Raw genomic sequence first — 22,135 nt, 5'->3', positions numbered from 1 at the left:
ATCATTAAATTCTTCTTCTTCTGTAGATGTGTATTTTTTATAACAAGGAACAGATTAATTATTCTGAAATATTAGCATCTCTTCAAGGAATGTTGCACTAAAATGTCCTAAATGATACACTTGATTAAGAGTAACGTGATGTTCATGTTTTAGCTTTATATTATGCTATTAATAATTTCATGATATATGAATACATTACGATTGCAAATACCATAAACAGTGATTAATTAAATATAATCATTGTAGGTTTCAGTTCTGTAGTGTCTTCATATATAAAAAATATTTCTTGTCTACTTGTTATATTAATTGTCTTCATGAATTTAATATTATTTTGAATATTTTAGTTCAGGTTGCTGTTGATTTTTTTATTAGTATTGTAAGTCCTTAACTTTTGTAGTTTCTTAAGGAATAACACTTCTTGCAACACAACTCAAAGGACCTCGAAATCATTAAATACGTTGGAGATTGAATTCAAGATTTTGTATAGTTTTATTTACTTGAAGGCCCGGCATGGCCAAGCGCGTTAAGGCGTGCGTGCGACTCGTAATCTGACGGTCGCGGGTTCGCATCCGCGTCGCGCCAAACATGCTCGCCCTCCCAGCCGTGGGGGGTGTTATAATGTGACGGTCAATTCCACTATTCGTTGGTAAAAAGAGTAGCCCAAGAGTTGGCGGTGGGTGGTGATGACTAGCTGCCTTCCCTCTAGTCTTACACTGCTAAATTAGGGACGGCTAGCACAGATAGCCCTCGAGTAGCTTTGTACGAAATTCCAAAACAAACAAATATTTACTTGAAAGTTTGAATTACAGGTAAACAATAATAAAATGTATTTGCTTATACGTATATAACCAATTTTTTTACCAAGAAGGTAACTATTACTAAACTAAACTTATCAGTCATAAGACTCAAACTCCTGTAATCCACACTTCTGCTGTGTTGCCACTAATCTAATTCAGTATACAATCCAATATTAAATAATTTTCATATGAGTGTCTGTAATTACTGCTTCATAATTCTATCAGAAGCAGTCATAAAGGATAAATTACTCATTAAAATAGCTTAAACGGGATGTAGTAAATTCGTACATCTCCATATAACCTACATATGTATGACTTAATAATTTTCTGTAAGTACTTGCTTCGAGATCTTCGATATGTGCCTTGATTGGCAGTTTCAGGTGGAACGGGTAAAGTCGATAAAGAAATAGAGACACGTACCACGAATTGTCACCCTCCTAGTGTCATAGTTCCTCAATGGAACCAGATCGCGTTACTAGGGGACGTTGTTAGGCCGCTATAATACTTGAGGAAGGAAGTTATCTGCTGTAAGAAGATGCGTTGCTAGAAGTCGTCATGTAACATTATGGTCCAAATGTTTCTCAACAGAAAGTGTGTTGTTAGGCTACAAAGCGGTACCAGAAAGTGCATAGGTATGATGAACAACAAATGTTTGCAAGTGAACCACTAGAACATGCCATCGTCTTTATAGTAGCAAATCTTAAAATTTATATCATGACCTAACCTACATAACGTTGTATTTACAATTATCGTAATTACAGTTTTGTTTTAAAATCCATTTAAAATATCCGGTTCAGATCTCGGGAATGATCCCTCAATTTATTATGTTACATATCATAATTTATCTGAGACGAGTCTCCGATTTATTATGTTATGTACACAATGTATTAAGATTTGAAATACCCGGAAATTTTGATTTGGGTTTAGAAGTTAATTGAATTTTAATACGTATGAAATTTATGATATTTGGCAACAAGACTGATACAAACAATTTCCTTTCATAACACAAATATATTTTAAGGTATAAACAACGATACAGTTTATAATAACGGTTATTGCAAATAGTTATTTATAAACAAAAATGTTACAAACTCGCAAACAGTATTTAATCTTCTATCTGGTATAGAAATGAATATTTTGTCAACGGTCCAGATCTTTGACGAGCGAATTAATTTCATGTTGATGAACTTCCCTTCACAGGGATGCTAGCTAACTCTATTCTTGTTTGCGGATTATAAGCTTATTTTTCACAGAAGAAGATAAATATCTAATGTTCTCGTAGAAATACTAACGCTTTAAGTTAATTTTGTGAATTTGAGCTGTTCGTGATGTTCGAAAACTATAAATTTTATGTAAATCATACGTTAAGCAATTTCATATAAATAATAGATGTATCTGTTCTTGTTTACCATACCCTTCATCGTGAGATTACAAACTTAGAGGTATATAACCATATTTAATAAATGTATCTATTCTTGTTTACCATACCTTTTGTCGTGAGAAAAGTACATTACCATATTTAAAAATATTATTTTGATATTAGTGTTACTTATTGTTCTATTGATAAACTGATGTAAGAAAGTAATCAAAACATTCTCCACCCTTTATATCTCACAAGAGCCACAATCAGTTTTCTGTAGATGAAGTATAAGAGTAATTGGTTTGATAACATGATATAAATTAAATTTTTGTCAAGAAGCAATCGTTGACTAAAAATTAATGAACAAAGGTTAGTAAGAGACTTTAACTGAGAAGAAAGTGTGACGGGAATTGTAAACTAAATTGGTTGTACCATATTTTTATGGAAGTTAAATTAATCTTGGCGATCCATACATATTTTAGTTTGTATTTTTTTGTAAATAATGTGTTGTCGGGCTATCAGCTTATCAGGGAAATTGCCCGTCAAATAAATTTAAAAACATAGCCAAGATTGTAAGATGTTGGACAGTACTGTTATATTTTTGGATGCCTAAGTGATTACATCTTCAAGAAGTTAGAATATGTCCAAATATTGTTTTTATGGTTAAACGATAAATATGTTACTTCTAGATCGAAAACAAATAAAATATAATAAATTTCCTAATTACAATTTCATAAACGTACATTTAGCTTTCTGTATGTTAATGTAATGTGTATAAATAGAGAATTTTGTTTCACTGACCTTAAAGTTCAGCGACGTATAAAATTCTTCTTCGATGTCAGAGTTATAGTGAGCATAACAGTTTACTTGGATTGTAAACTAACTGAATTTCTAAAATGTGAAATAAAATATATATATTATCATGTTTTTTTATCATAAGAAACATGAAAGATATTAAAATAAAATGTCTGGTTTGTTTTTCCAATTTATATAAACGAAATATTTCTTTTTCTCAAATAATGTGACATATGAAAAAAGGTGAAATCATTAGTCCTAGTGTTTTAGCCTTTAGGCCCACTTTTTAGAGAGTTCCTTAGATCTGTATTATACACATGTATAAATATAAACATAACTACAGGTATATGCTATGCATATATAATTTGTGGTGAATAATTTCAAATCATGTGATAATCGTATCTGTACAGTTTATTTTGGTGTGTTTCCTATTTATTTATGTCTAAGAGGTTTTTTACTCACCTTTTCATATGAGTAAACATTTAAATATTCTCCAATGTTTGAGTATGTTTGATACTTAAAAATTATTTACTTACAGATATTGAAAATAGCATATTGTAAAACATGTTAATTTTAAGTTGTAGGGGAGTGGTAAAGTGAGGGACAAGATTTAATGCTCAACACAAGGGAACAGTCACATTCTAAAATAAAGAAACAGTTATTACTTTTAAGAATGCTCTTATGTTTCGTTTATGATGATTTATTCGGTTTGACTAATAATATGGTAGAAAACGTATACCGCATGTATTATTATATTGAGCTGTAAGTCAATATTTCCTAAACTAAGATGTTTCATAAATAGCATTTTGATATAGCTTGAAGTTTTATTAACAAATATTTGAGTATGTTATATACTTGAGATTGAGATTTTACTTACATGTACTAAAAATAATGTATTAGACTAGGATAAAAAGGTGCTTTTTTATATAAGAAAAATCACAGAACAGTGATTTGTTTAATTTTTAAGTGAAAAGATAAGCAATGTTATCATAACAGCTTCAAAATCTATGTGTGGAAATGTGAGCATTTAAATAATCGTTAAACTAGATTTTTTTTCCTGATCCTACTAACTGAAATTTTCATAATTTGTTTCCATTGAATCATTTATTCATATATATATATATAGTGACATATCACTGGAATAATGCTTCATGTTAATTCGATTTCTTTTCACAAATTTCAAAATCAATTTGGTTAAATGTTTCAACTGCATGATATGTTTTTTTATAGTTTCCAAATAAAGCAACTTTGTTAGCTTTGGAGAAGAGCCCTTATGTTTCACTAATAATGATTTATTCTATGCAAGTAATAAGGTACCAGAATAAATATATACCACAGGTATTATTGCATTGAGCTGTAAGTCAGTATATTATAACTAAAATGCTTTCGTAAATAGTTTATCTTGAAGTTTTGTCTATAAAAGTTTCAGTTTGTGTTATACGTGAGTGTAAGATTTTATTTAATTGTGCTGAAGATAGTATATTAATCAATGTGAGAAGTGAGTTTCGTATAAGAAAATTTATAAGACACCAGTTTGTAGCAGATGATTTTCATACATTTGATTATCTGTTTATAAAGTGTAAATGAAAAATATTCCATGGCACAGTAACAAATTCAAAATAAACGTGAGGAAAAATCTATTTTGAGATAGCCAAGAAAAAAAATCACTTGACTTAAAACTAAAGGTTCTTTTACAATTATGATTGTCAATTCATTTTAAGTGTTGTGGTAATTTTTCCTATGTGGTAAAACACGTATACATCACAAATACTGGATTGTAAGTCAATATTTTATTTCATAAAATAATATATTAATTTCGCTCGAAGTTTTCTTAACAGTTATATCAATGCATCTGTCATTTAAGTATCTACGAGTGAGTTAGTGTATTACTATACGATGATTTATTAAACGAACACAAAATCAACTTTACTTTTTACCACATGACATTATTTCCTAATAGTCAAGGTTTAGCTAACACCAAAGGTTTTTCTAAACCTGAAGCTCGACCTTGTCTATATAATTTCTGGAACCGATTGGGTAAGTGACCTTGAAAGCGTCAGTCTTAATAAACTGCATGCTCAATCAAATTTTAGTGAACGATAATAACGTTAAGTATTACCACGGTAGCTTTGTGTATCTCCGATCTTATGGCGGTCTTTGTAATTCTTAAAAGTCTGTGTCCAGAATGTATGCATGGAAAGTATTAAAGTTTTACGCAATTATGATTTTAGAGAATAGTAAAGTTAAATAGTAAGTCGTTCATTTATTATATTCAATTGTAGGACGATACCAGTAAATTGTTTGTTCCAATAACTGTCTTGTTCAAATAACATGTATGTTCTACTTGTGAACGCAGAACAATAAGTGTCGTTGTTGTTTTGAATTAAGCACAAAGCTACGCAATGGGCTATCTGTGTTCTGCCCACCACGGGTATCGAAACCCAGTTTTTAGCGTTGTAAGTCCGCAGACATACCGCTGGGCTACTGGGGGGTCACAATAAGTGTCCTACATAACACTGTCCGAAAGAAGCTATGAAAAGTTTAGTAATATATTCAATATTTTCTTAAAATTTATGTATACAAAAAAGATTGGACACGTGACAGTCTCACAGCTTTACACAATTTTAATCTTATATAGAAAATGTATTGATAAACAGTAAGACATTCATTTATTATTTTAATTTTAGTAAACTGAATTATCTGGAAGTATAGTTTAAATCCTATGGATAGTGTTTAAAATATAGCGTCCGCCTCGTGTGAGATACATCTATAAAAATATCATGTGTAAAATTAGATATTTTGTCAAGTTAAGCATAAAGCCAAATAAGAAAAGTGTAAGATTAATTAATTTATAATATTTCATGATTTAGTCCTTTTTAAGATATTTAAATAGCTTAGAAAAGAAACATATAGAACTAATAGAATAGTGTTAAGCATCTTTTTAAGATGATTTAAGTGGTCAGGAAAATAAATTAATAATTTAGTGATAAACGTCCTTTTAACTTTAGGCATGCCTCACGACTTTTAAATCTAAAAGTACATGGTGAAGGATTAATCAATTAATTAGAGAAATTAAAGTTAAGTTACTAGTATGAAACAAAAATAAAAAGTTACATAATTAAGTAATTGACATAAAAGATGCATTCGATAAATAATATAAGATAACACATAGTAAGATTGAAGTATATTACAAAAAATTGTTAATACAAAAAATGAGTTATATTAAAGAGAGCGTGTATTTCAGTGATAGTTAGGAAGACAAAGTAAAAGCAGCATACAAAAAGCAAGAAGCTGTTTCTCTTCAAATAGATAGTGTTGTCTATAAAACATAAACATCAACTGTTTTAACAAAATATAGATTTAACAGTTAAATTATGGAAAAGTACTACAGTATAAAAATGAATTCAAACTAGATGTAGAGTTGTACCATTTTTCTCCATATTTATTGCAGCTGGCAAATTGATTGAGTGTGGAGCAACTGATGAGTTAGACGTACTGCTCGAGTCAACAGACGTAGTACTTTTGAAGTTCTCTGTAATCTGGCTCTTGCAAATGTTGTGGAAACCCTCGTTCACGCATAATAGATAGCTTATAGAAAGCTCGAGTGGAATAATTGTTTACTTCGAAACTGACAGCCTAACGACAGAGCCTTTTGCGATAGTAATTAAGTTCCAGGGCTATTATCAAAATGTACTGGTCTCAAACAGATCATTACTGGACGTGGCGACATGCTCAGTAACGAAATGATAACACTACAAAATAATTTTAATACAGCATACATAACTTGAGTTGTCACTATTTCTTCTAAGTTATGAAGATTGTAAAAATATAGCTACCTTACTCTAGTCATTAATGTATATTGTAAGGTTGAGTTGTTAATATTAAATCATCTTATAATCAGTTGTAGTTTATATGGTGATTACAACTTTCAAAATTATATTATCGTCATCCTATTTCTTTTCTTTCCATTTACGCTATGAAGGCCAGGGCTATTAACTTTTACATATCAGTCGTTTCTAGTATATTATGGTGTTTTCAGCTGTTAACATTGTTGTTATATAACTCTAGATTTTCTGTATTATAATGATTTGATTTCATTTTTAGCTGTTATATATATTCTCTCTCTCTTTCATATTATAAAATGAATTATGGAATAGTTGGCATTGTTTTTCAGCTCTCCTAATCATTCACTTTTGTATCACTGTATTGAGTAAATATTTTAACAGTGCTGCTAAGTAACCTTAGCTACTGACTCTGGTATATTATGTGTGTGGAACTGTTACCACTGTGATATATTATGTTTATGGAGATTTTAACAATTTGTTAAATTTATCTAGTTACTCACTACATTATGATATGGTCTGTGGAGCTGTTAACACTGATATTAAGTTACTCTAGTTACTCAGAGTAGTATATTATGTTTGTAGACATTTTAAAACTGTTTCTTTCTTTGTACTTTAGACTCTACGGTAGAGCGCAAATAGTTGATGTGACGATAAGACAAATTGTTTTATAAAAAGAATGACTCAATTAGTACATTTCTTTGCTACTTTTAATGTGACACAAAGACCAAGAATACATTAAATTATTGAAGTAATTACCAGTATCTTACAACATACAACACGTCACGGAGTGGACCACTATATGTAAGAATATTCCAGAATGAATTATAATAAAATAAAAATACCAGTAATACTAGAACACTTAATAGACCCTTCATATATGAACGTATATATATATATATATATAAGTGTGTGTTTCAAAGCCTGTCACATGTATGTAAAATAAAGTACAATTTCATTCACCTTTAAGATGCGCATGTTGAATGAAGATACTGATTTCTAGAAGAAACACTAATACCTACTGTTCTAAGTACCCAGAAGACTTGGTCTCAAGAGTTTGTCATTTGAAAGTACAGAGTTATTAAAATAATTAAATCTGATGGTTCATTATTTCAAATGTAACTAATATTTTTGATGCGCCCATTGAGATGTTGAGGTAAAACTTAGACTGCTGCGTTTTCAACACATAACAGTATATATATCACGCGGAAGTATTAGCATGTGTATATCATTGAAGCTATTCCCAACCAGTATATAATTAATGCCGAAACCTTTAATTATCATTCTTGTACAGACTTCTTGTATAAACTATATATCTACTTTTACCAAATTATTAATAATCCCACAAATAAACATATTTTAATAATACATTTCCAGTGTAATTGGTATTCATTACGAACTTTGATTTGATCAACGTCAGAGCGTGGTTGAGCGAAAAAAAAAAAGAAACACATAGCGTGCAACGCAAAGAAACAGCCACTTACTGATGGTGAAAAAGTGTTTTACTATTCAGTGTTATATATAGTACAGAACAAAGAAACATAGTTACTTATGACACAAAAGTTAAAAACGTAGTCTTTTCTCAATAATTATTAAAAGCAGTTAGCACTTCAGTTCACTTTACTAACTAGAACAAACCCTAGCCACTCAATAGAAGTTATGTAGTGTGCCCTACAATATACAAAAAAGAACAAAAAAAAAACATTCTTTGAAAATTATCTACTATAGTGATATCTGAGCGCTAGATCTCAGTATATAAATATATGTAAGTTTAAGTTACTTGTAATACACGAACCAATTTCTTCTAAGGCGGGATTATTTCAAGTGTTGCTTGTACTATTAGTGAGCAATTAGATTTCTGTGGTTCGCTTGCTTAGAAAGAAATACCTACGTATTATATAAAGCTCAGATATTTTGATGAGTTTTTAGGCAATATTTACTTCAACAGTTTAACATAGTACTCAAAATCTTCTTGTGTGTCATATTTGATAAAGTTATCGAACGCTTTAACTAACAAATCCAACTCTAAAGTTGATCTTCACAGCCAATGTTATCTTTAGGATCATTAAAATATCTGTTACGAGTTTAAAAATTGAAATATGTCAATAACTCAAATCAAGTACTTTTCAAAATTGTATGAAAAAGATTGCTATTTAATGTGAGTTAATGTTTCAGTTAGAGGATGGTCTAAAATCGCAAAAAACGTAAGCCCAATGAAATCATGTCTTTCTTATTTTCTTCTTAGTCAAACAATAAATTTTAAGTGATCAAGATAAATCACAAGAAATCTTCCTCGTGTAATATATAATAACATATACAATTTATGTCAGTCTCAAAAATGTAGTCTGTTGACGTTGTTGAAGAACAAATATTAGATTTCAACAAATATTTAAGATTAAATATTATATTAAAATGTTTGATAATGCAAGAACATGTAAATTCTTACTATTTTAAATAATTTAAAACTAATAATTTAAAAATGAGCCAAATATGCCTATTTTATCAGTTAGTTTAACAATGTTTTTAAAACTTAAGACAATTGAAACAATGTTATTTTATATTAGTTATTAGAACATATATTATTTTCTTAAAACTCGTATTTTTTTCTCATTATATTTTTGGAATAATTAGTAAAGTCTCTGAAGAAGTCGTACATTGTATTTGAAAACATAAGTCTTTAATCTAGCAATGCAAAAATAATCTCAGACCTGAAGCAGTTGTGAGATATTTATAAAATGCCTGCTTTAAATTACACCAAAAGAAATGTTCATGTGATAATATTATGTTAGAAATAGTTTAACTGCTCTAATATATAATTTTTAAAAAATAAATGCTTTTGGATAATCGCACAATGTTTTGAAGTGGAACAAGCGATAATTTATTCAATGTAATTGGAAGCAGGTTGGAAAGAAATGTGGCCTCCTTGGATGATATCTGTAGCCCATCCGGACTTTGCCTACCATTCTGCATACCTGTGGCTGTGTAGACTTTTATGAATATTTTCCAATACACTATTATTCTTGTGTTGTTTGCCATGACATTTGAGTGAATGAAATTCAATTTTATAAACATTTCCTGCCGTTAGTAAGGAATTGAGCATTTTTGTTTAAATAATATTCAGTTATAATCTGAAAAAAAAGAACTTCGCATGAACGTACTAGACCTTTCGGAACTTTATATTAAAAAAGGAAAACTCAGTTTGAATATGCTAAAGATCTTTCGATTCCTCTGCCAAAGACCTTTGTAATGTCATCTACTCAAAAACTAAGAATGAACTAGCCCACAAAAATATTCTAGCTTACAGTGAATTGTAACAAGTGTGCCAATATTAAATTTATTTTGTATTTTTAAAAGAAAAAATTATGATACTCTTTCCTTATGAAATTAACATAAATTAGATATTTTATGTCACCTTTAACTGTTTTAAGTAGTTGTACTAAATCTTGCACAATCAATGAGTTTTTCGTACTATATGCAAGTTAGTCACAATAAGTGAAATATTGCTTGTTCGCCACCAATGGCTTTGTGTGGCACATGAGTACATTTTCTATTTGATTTGAAAAACATTTTTTTTCCAATAAATATTTGATATATGAATATATTATAGGGCAAATACATCGAATTTGTATATCTCCTATAAAGGTAATTATTATCACAAACGCTTGAATAGTTCTTCTGCTACTAATATAGATTGTTAGATTAGGTTAATGTTAATATAGGACATTATAGAGCAAGTACATTTAATTTGTGTGCATTTCAGAAATTTAATTATTATCACAAATATTTATTGACATAAAGCAATAATTTTAGCGCGTGAGCTGGGAATGTTAACAGCTACTCAAAGATAAATAGGCACTTGCAAATCGAGAATGCATTAAAATGCACAAAAAAGTATTTGGTGTATAATAATTGGGTAAATCAGCTTTTTTAAATATTTAAAATATTTGAATATAAAATCATTATGTCATCATGTTTTTGTTACGATAGTTATTGAAATAAAATTATTATTCTTTTCTCATTAATTTTTAGAAGGGTATTTTTCCCTAGATATTTAACTTTCACAAGACAGCATAAACTAGGTGTAAATGTGTTATTAAGTTTGGATTTGTTTTAGCGCAAAGCTTTACAATAGCCTATATGTGTCCTGTCCACCACAACGAATCGAACTCCGCTGTTTACAGTTGCAAGATGGTAAATTTATCTTTATTCCGCTAAGGGACAGATGTATTTTTAGAAACATCTAGTAGTTGTTTGTTTAACACAAAGGTTTTGACTAAACTACCTAAATTTTATATTTATTTCAACATGCTTTGGCCAAAAGGAAAATTGTTCTAACCTTTATTTCGTTTTTTCCTGTATAGCGCCATTTATTTTTTTTACTTGACAATCTGCCATAGTTGCCTTGTGAATCCTTTCTAGGTATCCAACGTCAGTGTTTATTATTCACGCTCTTCATTTTAGGTAAGTGAGAAAAAAACTCCTAATTTGAGTAGGGAATATGATAGTCGAATTTTGATGTGTGAATTTCAATGAATTTGTATTCATAGCAAATCATTTAAGACTATCTTCCAGTCTCCCTATTTTTTGAAGAGAAGTAAGGCAACAAAGAGCAGCAACCTTCAAAACACGTTAGAGAATTGACTTTCATTTTTCTAATGTGTCCACAGCTTAAAGTAGAAAGAATTTGTTTGTTTTGAATTTTGCGCAAAGCTACTCGAGGGCTATCTGCGCTAGCTCTCCCTAATTTAGCAGTGTAAGGCTAAAGGGAAGGCAGCTAGTCATCACCACCCACCGCCAACTCTCGGGCTACTCTTTTACCAACGAATAGTGGGATTGACCGTCACATTATAACGCCCCCACGGCTGAAAGGGCGAACATGTTTGAGATGGGGATTTCGAACCCGCGTCCCTCAGGTTACGAGTCGAGTGCCTTAACCACTTAGCCATGCCGAACAGGATTGAGTAATTACATTCTGTGTTATAATGACGAATATAAAATATTTTTATAAGATTTGTTTGTTTCATCATGTAATCTACATATAAGGGTATTATATTTGGTGCGACCGGCATTGGAACCCGCGACCCTCAGATTATGAGTCGAACGCCTTAACACGCTTGGCCATGCCGGGCCCTAAAGTAGAAAGACACTAGCTCCGAAATCCACAATTATACCACAGGACCAACCAGCACCGTTTAATATTATTTAAAAAATTAAAACAGTATAAAAGTGTATATTAGCAATAATTCCTTTGCCGTCTTTATAACAACATTCCATCTCTATACGTATTAAAACTAGGTTGCTGTATTATAGAATGAGATTGACACTCGGTTTATGTGAATAATAAAACACTTGTGTATATATAGTGAGTGTACCCTGGCACGCTTATATTACTTAAAATAAAAAGTAACAGGCGTAGCTTTTAATGCCGATCAAAACTTCAGTAATTCTTGGTGACGTTATATATTAAGTAAGAAAAAGTACTCTTGAACATTTCACAATATATCAAGTAAGAGCTGCAAAAAGTCACACTAAAATTTCGCCTTAAACATAAACGGAATGCTACATTAACAATATATATATTAGTGTTAGAATGCCTTGTGGTATTAAAACTAGGCTTGAATAGAATGCCAAACTAACATTACATTTTTTTTGTTGGTGTTAAAATGTCCCGTGACATTACGCTTAGATGTGAAAGAACGTCACAAAAATACATTCTTTCATTAATGTTAAAACTACTCGTGACATTGCAAAAGATAATAAATAACGTTTTATTTGATTTGTGTAAGAACTTCCCATAACAGTTTAATCAGCTCTTCAAGATGTTGGTGTATTAACACTATTAATTTATTTTCATTCACTAATGTTAACTTCCAATTAGAGCAAGTTATACACTTGAATGAAACTAAAAATGAACCTGTCCCAATACATACAGTTAACTAAATATACTTTTCTTATTTCTTATGTTCTTGGTTTAGTAAATTGCATTATTTTTTTTTTTACTTTAATTCTTTTATATCGTTCATAGAATGTGAGACTTTGTTTATGTTACAAACACAGATTGAAAATACTCTGAAATAAATTACTCAAATATAAAAATTTATAAATTTACTAACAGTTTTTAAATTCAAAATTATTATAATTGGAGAAATACTGGCTTTTTAGTTATTTATTTTAATAAATAATTCATTATGCTTGGCTTAACGTTGGATGTCATTACGTCAAATAAGTTCTCTTACATGGTCAAGAAATTGTTACACTATTGTGTAAATATTTATCTAAAAACTAGAATGAATTGGTCTCTCAAATGATGTGAAAATATAAAAATATTCAGAATGAAAAACACATTATTAAGTGATTTGACAATATTTAGAATTTATCGTTCCCCCGTAGGTCAATAACAAGATTAACGAACTTACAACACTGAGGTCCTGGATTCCGTTCTCCATGGTAGACAAAGCGCACTTAGCTTATTGTGGTGCTTTGGGTTAAAATAATACAAACGCCGATGTAGCAAAAAGAAATCAGAAAAGTAAGTTTCTTCTCATAAAAGTTATTAAATTATTTGGTAAGTCGGTCATGAAATCTTCTGGCATCAAAATTAACGAAACAAAATTTTTACTAAGTATCTTGTATTAAGTGCGTGCAATGTCAGGAAGTAAATTAAAAATTTTGTTTTGTAGTGAAGTAAAGTATTTGTTTTTCCGCAGATACGGTACCGCCGTTTTGTGAAAATCAAATATGAGCAATATTTCACAGTCGTTTGTTTATCTATGTACCGTTAAAAAAGTAACAAAAACTTACATAAAACTAGCATAACAAATGAGATTATAAGTGTATGTAAATATGAATAAAAATAATGACAATACTTACCAGCTAAAACATAATGTAAGCAATAAACTAAATAAAAATATCTATATACGAGTCATTGGAAACCGTTTCACAAAGGTTTAATTATTATCCTACATATTACAGTAAACACTACCTCAGAATAAATATATATTTTTAAATATTTAAAGGTATTTGTATTAAAGTGTCAGGCATAATTTACTTTAAGTGAAAAATTCATTAAAAATAACTAGTTAGTGATTTTATATGGACTTTTGTAAGTTCTATTTGTTATACACCTTATTCTTTCGTGTACAAAAAATAAATAAAACGAATGTTTCAAAATATATACTTAAGTATGCAAGTTTCTTTTCCTCCTATAGTAAATTTGATTATACTTTATTTTACCAAACAAATGGAACATGTCTGGGGTTTATTTCACACTTGAGAAAATTCAATAATGAGAAAGTTTGCAATAAAAATAGTATAACTAACTATTTAATTTATTTTACAAACATGCAACTTACTCAAGTACAGGTTCTCAGACTGTAATACATAGTTTAGTTGATAATTCTAAATTATAAAAATAATTTGATGAACGTATTTTAAACAGATTTGCTAAGTAATCTGATAGTAATTCTGCTAGTATTTCAAATATTCGAGTTCTTCAAACATTTAACAGTTTTTCTTTAGGCATTTAGCTCTCAACATTTTTCTGGCAGTAATATTAGTTTTTAGCTTTTGATATGTTTGGGAGTGAGATAATTCTAACAGTGTTTTGGAAAAATTAGGGGATGTACATAAAGTTATTGTATACTATTGTATTTTTGTTGTTGTTGTTGAAGTCAAAGAGAAATTTAAATTTGGCACTTCAACCAGATTGTTGGGGATTACAAGAGCAGTCCTGGATAAGTTTCAAGTTATCATCACAATGTACACCATTTTTAATGTGGTATATATATAGAAAAGTATCTTAGCAAATCTTTCTTACTAAAAAACAAAATGCGTTAGCTTCTGTTTAGTTATGGATATTTTCTTAATTATGTAAAAACTAATCCAAACGTTACGTTTTACCTAGGTTTAATGTTGAATTTATGTAAACAAAATAAAATCACAACCCACCAAAACCTAGGATGATATCAGTGTGTCTGTAATAATCTAACTCTACTACAATAAACCTACATTACTAATCCACATTAATAATAATCACAAACTTTGGTCTTGCTAATATTAATATTAGGCCTAATAAGTGTAAGCCATCATCACAAAAAGCCGGAGTGACCTCTTACGAAAAAAGAGATATACCGACCAAGACAACACTGATCGACAAATATGAAAGTGTTTAGAGTGCCTGTGGGATTCCATCCCAGCGACACTTTATGTAAATAAAAACATCACATATACTTTTCGGATTAAACACGCTCACTATTAGGGCCAGGTTTAGCTACATCCATTAGACCTAGCTCTTCCTGGCTCAAAAATGCATACAAGCTTTCTTTTGTAAGCAAATTTTGTATCACAGCTCACTTGGCCACGGAAATGCACTGAACTAGTCAGAAAGTTAATATTTATCACTGTATATAGATATTTCAAACACTAAAAAATTGCCCTATCCAATTTTTTCATGTTTTTTGTTGAGCTTAAAAACAACTTACATGCTTTTGCACAGACAATCACCAACTTGTTATAATGTTCTATACAGTTTACCTGTATTTGCACGGAAGATTGCGAATAAACTGTTTACTCTTTGCTACTACAAGAGACAGTTTATATTACTTAATTTTTACTTAAGTTTCAAATTCTCTCAAGTTTAATGCAAGAACTTTTGTAAGTGTGTTTAAGCAAAGACAAAACGTGCAGTATAAACTAACATAAGGACATTGCATGTGCACAACAATTCCAAAACAAAATTTGACGCACATCATTACAGTCGATTAGTTTCTCTAGATATTTGGGAATTAACTTACCTATTATTTAAAATCTATTTATTTCCATATTTCTACTGCTATTAGCTTAAACAAAATATTGGACTACTGAGGCTTCTTAGAAGTACTGAGATTGGTGCTGAGAAGACAAGCGTGATAAAGATAGAGTAGGTATAATGTGCCTGTGAGACGACGATTGAGAATGAGCCGGAGCTGGTGTTGGTCGACCAATATTTGACATGCTGGAAAATATACCTCGGACTGAACCATTCTGGTTGTTACCTTGATTGGGATGTGTTAGTGTTTCTTTGATCTGGTCAGAACCGGATCTACTTCCACTCATAGATAAATTGGCCGTATGCAGAGAAGCCATGGTGCCACTATGGGTCTCTTTCTCGCGTCTTTCTGCTGCTGCCCGACTCAAAACGTACTGGGCAGCGAACTGATGTTTGGGATCCATTCTCATATTTTCCATGTGAAGGAGAAGCCCTAAAAACGAATAAAAGTTATGTTTATGACATGTTTTCACCAAAATAATTAGTACTACCTTAGTTAATAATTAATGGAAACTACATAGAAAAGTAATGGAAAAATAATCACTTTGATGGTGTTCTTTAGAAATTTTGGTATCTTCTGGGTGCGTTTAGGCACATTTGAATATAATTAAATACACACTGAATGCTTCTTGGCGCAAGCCTATGCCCTCTTGTACTCAATGACAAAAAAAAGCTTATAACACTAAAATTGAACTTCAATAGTTTTGGTTAGTAGAGTATAGATAGTTCATTGTGTGGCTTTGTGCTTAAAACAAAGAAGCAAGACTCAAGTCAACACCAGGTAGTTAGCGATTACAAACTGATTAAGGACATTAATCTAGATGATGTTTGAGAATGTAACGACATTAGTACAATAACTGCATTAAAATTAGTTAATGATAGATATATTAGCACTAAAGCACTGTACACATAGTAATAAAAACGAGTTAAATAAATATATTTGTATCCATGACACATGAAAAAATGAAAGACAGTCGTTCAACGACAAGACTTATTTCTGGCTACAAAAAAAGAACGTTTGCTTGATACGCCATCAAGTAAATAAATTACTACAATAATTTTTAAAGGTTATTTTACTTTAAAATCGTAATTTATTTATTTTATAACCTTCACAATTCATTTTTAGTTATTTATTTACTAAAGAATATACATATATATTTACCTATACTCTGGTAATGTTTTCCTAAAGATTTGTACAGGTATCTTGTTGTTGTAGTTGTTTTGAATTAAGCTATCTGTGCTCTGCCCACCACGAGTATCGATGCGCGGTTTTTAGCTTTATAGGTCCGTAGACATTCCATTGTGCCACTGGGGGCCAGATGTCTTAAAAAAATTAGTAACACTGTTGTAAACTGATGTAGCTAGGAAAAGGAAATGATGGTTAATCAATGATACAGCATATGTCCAGAAAGCTTCCGGTAATATCAGCAAATAAACTGTTCCTTCTCCTATGAGACAGCCTATTTCACATAAATAGTGAACGCCTGTCTCTATAACTCATGTAATTGTCAAATAATACTCAACCCGGTCCAACTCCATGTCATCAATATTGTTCTCGACATATTATTGGGCCATCGAATGTTTGGTCAGTTCACAAACAGATGTAAACATATAGTCGAGACAATGTGTATAAACTGATTTGCGACGTGCGATTTCACTCTATTTTATTCAAACATTAGTAACTAGATGGCAATTTACACCGTCCCTTGATAAAGACGAGTTTGACTCGTCCAACTTTATTTTATTCAAACATTGGTGAAAATGTGACTCGATAACAAGTTTATTTCGTCAAGTGAGAATAAATTTGATCCGTCGAATTTTGTTTTATTCAAGGATTAGTAACTATGTGACTAGATGAAAAAGCTACACCGTATTTTGAGGATTACAACCATGACCTCTCGAAATTAATCAGTTTTATGTATTTTCGACTAATCAATCGTTTTTTGAATTATTATGCTGGTGTACTATTCTCATAAATGGCAGTTACTTTAGACACAGAGACTTCTAGAATTCTTAGGATCTAATTGAAAATTGAACAGTGGAAGAACAATCACTATACCATCACAATGTTTTTCAAAGAGCTTTCTTAAGCAAATAGTGAAATACTTCATTTACGTTCCAACATAGTTTTATTAATTTTTTTAGTTTTAATGTCTAAAATAACTTTTAATAATAATATTATTATTAGTTTGTACATTTATGAAGATTATTTTATATTGTTGACTTAGTATATTAATTTAGGGTTAATCTTAATCTATTAAGCTGACTGAACTTTTCATATTGCTTTTTGGGATAACGGCTCAAAATTTCGTTAATAAAGTGGGTATCGAAGTGATGATAAAATGGACTTTAATTATCGCAAATTTTAGTATCAAGTTATGACATTTGGTATTAACTTCGTTAATATTTAAACTTTTTTTTTAAGTTATAATATACAGAAGTGAGCTACTTTTCATAAAAAAATATTAATAATAATAGCTAAATTACAAAATATTAGTTCGGTAATCATCATAGTGACTGTGTTCTAGATGCAACAGTAACTGAACAGCAATAACTTAATATAAAATATTGACCTTAGCAGCAGATTATGTGAAAAAAAGAAATTTTGTTATGAAAAAATAAACTTTTACATCATAGTAACCGCAAAATAAAGGTTTTGAAGTATTTTGACATCAGAAAAGGCAATGCTGAATTTGCATTGTAGTAATAATGCACACTACTTGAGATGTCCGAAATTCTAAGTCAATCCTAATGAAATAAACTCAAGTTATAGACATTCAATTCTTATGCTTATGAAAAAAGTAGCCAAAACGTTAAGCAAAATAAATGTCTTAGCCATTTAGTATATAATCTAATGGCAAAGTACCTGAATTTATTAACAATGGAATTTTGTATATATTAGTTTGAATTAAGCTAGTTCTCTTATACTGGGGTAATGCAGACAATTTAGTTCGAGGGTTAGAGTTCCTAAAGGACAAAGTACGGGTTTTTAAAATTTAAGAAGGTAAAAATCTGTCCATTTTTTACATTTTTGTTAATTCGACCAAGGAAAGAAAAAATTACTTTTCCTGATATGAATAATCATTAATTTCACGTTACTATAAACAATAAGAACCATGCAAAATTAGAACAAAGGCATTTCACATTCTTAAACTTAGCATAAAGTACTTCCCTACGGTCATAGCCATTAGTAACAGTACCAGAATGGAATAGTTATGTATTCTGACAGCTGTGCCTCTTCTTGTTTTGCAGTCTTCCTCATCACTAGTGATATTTAAACTATCGTATCCGTTCTCATCGGCCCGGCATGGCCAGGTGGGTTAAGAAGTTCTACTCGTATTCTGAGGGTCGCGTGCTTGCCCTTTCAGTCATGGGGGCATCATAATGTTACGGTCAATCCTACTATTCGCTGGTAAAAGAGTAGCCCAAGAGTTGGCGGTGGGTGGTGATGACGAGCTGCCTTCCCTCTAGTTTTACGTTGCTAAATTAGGAACGGCAAGCGCAGATAGCCCTCGTGTAGCTTTGCGCGAAATTAAAAAAAAAAAACCGTTCTAATCACTCTACAATTATGCAATTGTATATTTATCCATTTTCATGCAGTGGGGATTACACCATGTGAGTGCTCTCAGTGTTGCCTGCCAGCATGAACATAAAGATTATGGCAAGAAGTAAAAAAACAAGAAACGAAATGAAGAATAACAATAAAATACGGGTTTCCGCATGCAGTGACGTAAAGCGAACCAAAGTCATGGAAAAACCCCACCGAAATCAAGAAAATTACATTAGAATTTGGGAAATAAGGAGATATGCTTTACTTTCGAGGAAGGGATCTTCGCTCGTTATACACACAGCTCAGTAGATCTGACTTTGTGTGTTAACTTCATAAAACATACCAGACGATCTAAATTTTAAAAAGACAAAGTGTGTACTTGTTCACTGGAAAGAATTATGAAATTCGTTAGATTGATACTGCATTTGAATAGCAGCAATTGCTGGTTTGATGAATATGCAAACAAATGTAATGACAATAGTTAGTTTAACTTATTTAAAAATTGTGCTTTAAAAGTTATTTTACGGAAGGTCTACAAGAATGAAGAAATATCACCTACCAGCTTCTTGAGTAAACCCTTTTTGACAAACAGAGCATGACCACATGCGTAGAGGCGATGAAACTGATGACGTCTCAGGGTGGTTTGTGAGGTGTTTTCTCAGAGATCCCTCGTTCACGTAAGTTTTCCCGCAAACTGGGCATGGGTGGTTAGTTGTACGTCGCTTGTCTGCATGAAACAGATGAACATAATCTAAGACAGAGTATATTTATGGTACAATTAACATGCGTATTTTTTCCTGTAGTGAACATTTTTTTGATTTTTCTCTTTTTGATGTTCGGAGGAAAACGTAAATTTTTTGTTGTTGTTGTTACTGTTTCGTTCACCTAGAAAAAATTTCCAATACTCTATGTGGATAGAGAAGGCAACGCCTAGAATCACTGGTATAACTATCTTCGGTATTGCGAAACGTTGTTTTCTTGTTTAAAATGGTGAAAGGTATAACGCGAAAAACCTCTAAAACTCCAGATTAGATGTAGTAAAAAAATAACCATGAGTTTTAAAACTGAAATAAAAATATTATAATAACATTAGCAAAACATAAATTAAGTCTTCCTAGCTCGATATAGTGTATTGAAATTGAATTAATGTTAATGTTAATTTTTAGGCTTAATTAGAATTATTTTTGTCATCTATATATGATAACTAATATAATTTTTTTGGAGTATGTTGTTAAAATAATTAGCTTCTAAAAGCAAGTTAAAAATGCAGTTAGTTATAGATAGTATCTACAACATTACATGTAACTTAAGTGAATAAACTTTTGTAACTTTGAAAATAACAATAATAATAATTTATTCAAGCCGTACAGTTGTTTTTCCTTTCCTATTTCTTGGAGTTCTCTTTATTTTTTCATACAGCTTAAACTGAAATTGAAAACAAAAGCTCAAACATAGGTTCTTTGTTAGACAACTTAGATCGCATCTGTATACAGTATTTCAAAGAAATTTGAACTTAAAAGTTTGTGTGACTTAATACATAATATGGTCGTAATAAGATGTTTTTAAGTACCAAACTACACGATGAGTCATACGCCCTTTTCTCGTTGTTGGCATCAAAATTCAATTTCTAACGTTATAAGAGTTTAGACTTGCTAATAAGCACTAGATGGTGCACTAAAATGAGGAAAACCATCATACTTTACTACTAATATATTAAAAGAAGAAAAATTCAGGAAACAACAAGATTATTCGTTTCAGAAACGTTACAATTAATATGTTTTGTTTACTTTTACCACCACGTGTTGAATTAACTATAACATAAATATGTTAATTTAATTCGCAAATTAGAAAAACGGTTCTGTTACAATAATAAAACATCTATTATCGGCATATGAGCATGTGTTCAAGAGTACAAGTCTTTATAGCACACCTATTGTCGGTAAGTCAATATATGTTAAATAATACATATCCTTGTACAGCATCTATTTTTAATAGGTAACCATATGTTAAGGAATACAATTCCTAATAAAGTGTTTATTTTCAGTAGACAAATGTGTTAAGGAAAAAAGAAAAGCATCTGTTATAGGTATATGAGTGTGTGTTAAGGAATACAGTTCGTTATGACAAACGGTAGACACACATCTGTTCAAAAATACAGATTTTTTACAGACCACAGTTGCCCATAGATCAACATATGTTAAGGAGTAGAAGTCTTTGTACAGTACCTATTGTTGATATATCAGTGCATTTTAAGTCATTCAAGCCCATGTAAACTCAGTAGATTTCTTTGATTTAAAGAGTACAAGTCCTTATAAATCACTTATTGTCAGTAGATCAGTTTGATTTAAGGAGTACAAGTCCTTGTAGAACACCTATTTTAGTAGATCAGTTGGTGTTATGTAGTAGTACAGGTCCTTGAAAAACATCTATTATCAGTAGATGAACATGTGCTAAGAAAAACAATTAGTTATTAAGTACTGATTATAGGTAGAAAAGCATGTTTTAAAAAATACAAGTCTTAGTAGAGCATTTATTTTCAGTAGATCACTTTGTGTTAAGCATTTACACGACTTATACTAAAAATAAATACATCGCTTTTCAAAAAGTATTTATAGTTTTAGGAAAAACATAGGGAATTTGAACCAGCTAATTACAAAATTATAGAAACAAATAGTTCATTCCACAAATGTTTCATTTGTTATTGCATCATGATGATTTAATGATCTAAACTAATAAAACGTAAATCCGTAGACTAACCGATGTGCCAGCGGGGGACGAACATTTAGAACAAGGATGTTAAAAATATTATATTTAACTAGGTAAGCGTGATTATTTACGCAATATTTATGTTATTTTTATTAAATAATTAGAGAAACTTTGTAATTTTTTATTATGATAACTCACTGGATAAGAAAAGACTCTTTTGGAATAAAGAAAAACAACGCTAAAATCAGCGTTTCGATTACCTCGGTGGATTCAGCAGAT

At 30.6% G+C, this 22,135-nt stretch overlaps 1 long non-coding RNA gene and 1 pseudogene across 2 annotated transcripts in view; one reads left to right on the top strand and one right to left on the bottom strand.

Annotated features, from left to right (window-relative positions):
* Positions 1–22,135, top strand: part of LOC143237655 (uncharacterized) — a 78,016-nt gene that overhangs the window by 13,025 nt on the left and 42,856 nt on the right. Inside the window, exon 2 of the long non-coding RNA XR_013020183.1 lies at positions 13,185–13,323. This is a non-coding gene — a long non-coding RNA (uncharacterized LOC143237655). The remainder of the gene's footprint in view (positions 1–13,184; positions 13,324–22,135) is intronic.
* LOC143239879 (zinc finger protein 532-like) overlaps positions 14,102–22,135 on the bottom strand; it is a 40,552-nt pseudogene continuing 32,518 nt past the window's right edge. Inside the window, exons 5-6 of the transcript XR_013021421.1 lie at positions 19,710–19,877; positions 14,102–16,033 (exon numbers count right to left, since the gene is read on the bottom strand). The product of XR_013021421.1 is annotated as a zinc finger protein 532-like (transcript). The remainder of the gene's footprint in view (positions 16,034–19,709; positions 19,878–22,135) is intronic.

This window comes from Tachypleus tridentatus, chromosome 13, assembly GCF_004210375.1.
Source record: "Tachypleus tridentatus isolate NWPU-2018 chromosome 13, ASM421037v1, whole genome shotgun sequence".
NCBI lineage: Eukaryota > Metazoa > Arthropoda > Merostomata > Xiphosura > Limulidae > Tachypleus > Tachypleus tridentatus.
The sequence above is the reverse complement of the archived record's forward strand: the minus strand, read 5'-3'. Positions and strand labels throughout refer to the sequence as shown.